Consider the following 5027-nt stretch of genomic DNA (forward strand, 5'->3'; position numbering starts at 1 on the left):
AGTCCAGCTCATAATGAATGCGGAAAAATGTGCTCGGATTAAGGAGTCAGATGAAGAGCCTCTCTTTCCCTCCATCAGCCCCCTTTCTCTCTTTGATATCTCACCACTTGTTCTCTTTCTGACTCTCCTAATTTCTGTCACCCAAAAGGCGTTCTGTTTTCCAGTGGTTTTACATTCATATCAAAGCCCCACATTCTCCTCATTTCTCCCCTGCGTTCTGCTAAACCAACTTTCACATTTCATATCAGAAAGCAATTCAGGAAAACAGCCTTTCTTTCCCTTTCCATTGACATATACGTTTTATGTTATTAAATAAATTGGTTCTTGTGTCCCTACGGTGAGGGAGTGTTGGCAGCACAGATTTTCTTCACTTTTCCATTTCATTCCAATAAATCAGGTGGAGAAGACACTCCGGGACTCCTTGACGACTCGTTCAGCTGATTAAATTCTACATTTGCAGTCTGAGCCATGATTTTCTCGATCGAGATGGTGGGATGCGTCTTCTATAGGGGCTTCTATCCTGAGATTCTGTCTGTGTGGTTTAATTGGAATTACGTCTTATCGGAAATCTTGGGATTGTGCATCCACCTTGTGACGCAAGCAGAAACACAAACCGTTCAAATATGATGACGAAGAAGGAATTCAAAATCCTTTTTTTTTTTTTTCATTTTCATCTTCTATTCAATTGTAATAGATTTTAAATGGAGACAAATGAATCTAATTAACTTGTGATCCATTTGTCTTTGATAACAATAAGAGAATCACGCAGTGAAATATATTTGACATTCAGCAAAGTACCATTCAGTTGAATGTGTTTCTACTTATATATAAATGCTGTAAGTCAAATAATTGTACATATAAAAGCATCTCAATGTCATCCAATAATCTATTGAGAATCACTTCAATTTTGATGTTGTGGTGGTTAACCTACTTTATAGGCCAACATGTGTGTCTGCACTAGCATGTGTTCTGCAAGCTAACATAATAAAAAATTCATCTATTTGTCTTATGCACATGAGGACCGATTCATTCCTCCAGCACAAAAAAAACACAAGCAATGATGAATACACACACACACACACACACACACACACACACACACACACATATGCACACACACATACACACTCACTCACACATTCACAAACACGCTCTCTCTCTCTTTCTCTCTCTACTTCATTAAAATCGTGGTCAATTAATGGTTGGCGAACACTAAAAGTCAAGAGGTGGCTTCACTATATAAACTGCGGCACTTTTTGCAGCAACCCATGGAGCGGCAGTGTCGTCATCAGTATATAAATATAGGATGAAAGTAAAACTGGATAGGAATTTTAAATAGCTTCCCTCCGTTCCGTCCTTCCAGCTGCTTCTCGTGCTCAGCCTGGCTTCGTCCAAATGTGACAAACATGTTTTATTTTGCAGATATGTTTTTTTAGCTTTGGATAAAACTTGGCTAGTTTTTTCCTTTTTTTTTTGCTTAGCTAGGCTAAACACTGATGGCTGGCTACATATTACCATATACAGATATGAGAGTGTTTCGTCTCTGCAGGAAAGCATACAGTTTGACATTTCCCAAAACATTAAACTATTTTCTCACCTTTCTGCATTTGTGTTGTACCACGGAACAACTACAAAACACCAACATGGCTCACCAGAGAGTAAAAGTCCAAATTTCAGCAAACATTTAGAATCTTTTCCTCAAATATTCAGTTTTTAATATTGCTGACAATTCTAATGAATGCATGCACTGCATCTCTGACTCATTCTACTCAGTCTTTCAGTAGCCCCAGGAACCCTCAAAGATGGAAATGTCATTAATATTCAAGTCTGAAAAGAAAGTGAGGCCACAGAATTGAGTTACTCCTAAAATTTTCCCCGTCAGCTTGATCGTTTACTGTGGAATCAGAAAGACATTGAGTGTGAGAGAGAATAATAACTTTAGAATACCACCAAGCTGTCTTTCCTTTTTTTAAATCCAAGTGTAATACGTGCTCGCCAGGATTTCTGTACGTCACAGTGCTTAAGAGGGAGGCACATAACACACATGGCAGTTGATCCATCTGGCGTGTCTGCCGAGTCTCCATCATCACCTTACTCCATCAAAACCCTTTGCACTCTTCCACGTCAGCCTTCGGCATCTCCTTCTTTACTTACCAGCAGCAAAGGACACATATTTGCAAGTTAGGTTGATTTGTACAGCCTCCTTAACCCCAGTTACAGTCTCAAAGGGTTCCCAACGCCCACATTGTAAGACAATTAATGCATGCGGTGACCCCTTCAACCTTCAGTCTCTCAAGGAGCAAGAACTCCCTGGATTTGAATTAGAAGAGAGAAATACAAGCAGAAAGAAATCAGAAAAAATGAAGTGAGCAAGACGAAGAATTAAAGACAAAGTATGAAATAGCCTGTGCTATCGGCACAAGGAAGTGAGTCTGATTCTGGTCATTAAGTGAAACTCTGCGATTCTCAGAAATACAAAGAAGAGAGTCAATGAGAGTGACAGAGAAAAATACCTACGTCAAAGCCTCGTCCATCATGTGATCATACGTCTTTCATTACATTGTTTCATTTTAATGTGCTGACATTTACCAGCTGTTCCTGGTGGTCTTTGAGTGTGTCTGTAATCTCGGTGACAGTTACGTCATTTTTACCAATTACATTCAGTGATGTGGCTAAATAGCCTCATCACTGATATCACCCCCATTTGTGTTGAGACAGCAACAGGAGGCTGAACTGAAGGGCCTGAAAAACACTCCAGATGCTGCAGTTCGAGGACAGTCAATTAACAGAGTAATGTGAGTCGTTTAACCCATTAAATCGTATAAGTTGTCATTCACCCTTTGACTTACGTTGTCATGATTAAATTGTATTTCACAAGTGTCACTGCGTTCTCTCCCCTCTGCTTTTCTCCCCCGTAAAGCAACAGTTGCACCTTCAGTCACCAGGCCGTCAAGCTCCTGAAGTTAGCGGCTGACACCACCCTCACTGGACTCATCTCTGGTGGGGACGAGTCCGCCTCCAGGTGGAAGACTGACCACCTTATGACCTGGTGCAGACAAATCTACCTGGAGCTCGACGCTCTGAAGACGATGGAGATGGTTGTGGATTTCCAGAAGAATGCAGCCCCATCACCCTGTGGGACTCCTTCCGCTCACTTAACTCCACCTTAACCCTGGACCTCAAACCGAACATCAGCTCCAACACCAAGAAGGCTCCGAGATGATGTTCTTCTTGAGGAAGAAGTTCAACCTGCCAAAGACCATGATGGTGCACTTCTCCACCGCCATTACTGAGTCCATCCTCTGCTCCTCCATCAGCATCTCATTCACTCTGCTGAGAGGGGGATTGATGCGATCTGCCTTCCTTGTTCGCTTTAAGGACACTAAAGCGGGAACGATTGTAGCCGACTGCTCTCCCCCTCGACACAAACGGTTCGAGTCCCTTCCCTCTGGCAGGAGGCTGCAGTCCATCAGGACCAGGACCTCACGCCACAAGAACAGAGTCTTTCCAGCTGCAGTCGGGTTCATCAACAAAGCCCGAGACCCCGTTGACTCTGACTCCTACATCCCCAGGAACAACTTCCTTCAACACCCTTGCACACTTTTCTTTTCTTTTTAAAATACACTTTTTAAAAAAAAAAAATGATATAAACTTGTTTTTGAGTCGTGTTATCTGTTTTTTGTTTCCCATATTTATCTACTATTGCACTATGTTTCTCTTTCGGAAACATTTCACAAGGTTAAAGCTATATTTTTTTTATGGGTGCAGGTGCTCATGAAAATTTCAGGCATCATGATGTCAAATAATGTTTGAGCCTTCGAGGTGCGAGTGGAGTTATTTTTCACTGTTCAACACAGGCGAGCTGCTTTCCCCTGCTGTCCCTCCTACATTTTAACATTGAAAAACAAAATGTACTTGAGGGAGTTTATTTCTCATATAACATGTAATTATTTTTACCACTTCAGTGAATAACAAGAAATGTTTTTTTTGTGGTGGCGTTCACTTGCTTTTACATCAGCATGAGCGATGACGAGCGTGACCGGCCCTTTCCCCGTGTGCAGTTTCATCAATGAATCCCATTCAACCATGCAAACAGCTAAAAATACATGTATTACCTGATGTGCATCTTTATTGCTCTCACAAGGACGCATTACCCCATAACTGTTTGTAGAGTTGTGATCCATGTGAGTTATAGCCGGTCAATATTATGCAAATACTGTCGCTTATGATATTGATGCCTCTCAAACCATGGAGCGTACATATGGATAATAGCCCTAGTCTCTTTAATCCATCCTATTTCATCATACAAAGCTAGATTACCTCATTCAGACAGACATACTGTGAACCATATGTTACTGCGGCGGCTTCAATTACAAATTCAACTTTACTTATACATCTCACTTAAGCTTTGCAATGAGATGCCATATGGGCGAAAGATGCCGCAGAATGCAGAACCTGATTGTTCTGGAATCCCTGAGATTCTGGGAAGAAGAAGAAGAAGAAGAAGAAGAAGAAAAAAAAATCAAAAATCGAATTCAAAACAACTGGATAAAGTTAAGTTTCAGGCGGCAACCCTTTTAATCCCAATTTTAATCTAGATTAACTCCACATCTGGCATGTACACTGCGTGCCTTCACATCCTTCTTGGACCCCAAGCCGATGGCCACTCTTCTCAGAAAAAGGAGCATGTTTTGGAGTCCACCGCAGGATTGAGAGGATTGTTTTTATCCCAGACCTGAAGATGTACCGGTAAGCAAAGCTTTCATTACAAAGATTTGTCGAGAGACAGGCATTCTGCCAGAGTGGTGTAACTGTGCACAAGGAAACAAGCAAGTGATGTAAGAGGGGATTGTCCTCTGTTATCTGTGCGTTTGGCTCGGACAGCTGCTTCTGTTTCTTCTTCCCTCAGAAATATTCAGCGGCGGGACTCTGATTGAGCATCCTGGCTCGCCAAGGATTTAGACCATCATACCCAGAACATACCAAAAAACTGTAAAAGAAAATTGAATTCTCTCAGATTACCAGGA

This window comes from Clinocottus analis, unplaced genomic scaffold (genome assembly GCF_023055335.1).
Source record: "Clinocottus analis isolate CAN_PGR_092001 unplaced genomic scaffold, fCliAna1.0.p SCAF_6, whole genome shotgun sequence".
Classification (NCBI taxonomy): Eukaryota; Metazoa; Chordata; class Actinopteri; order Perciformes; family Cottidae; genus Clinocottus; species Clinocottus analis.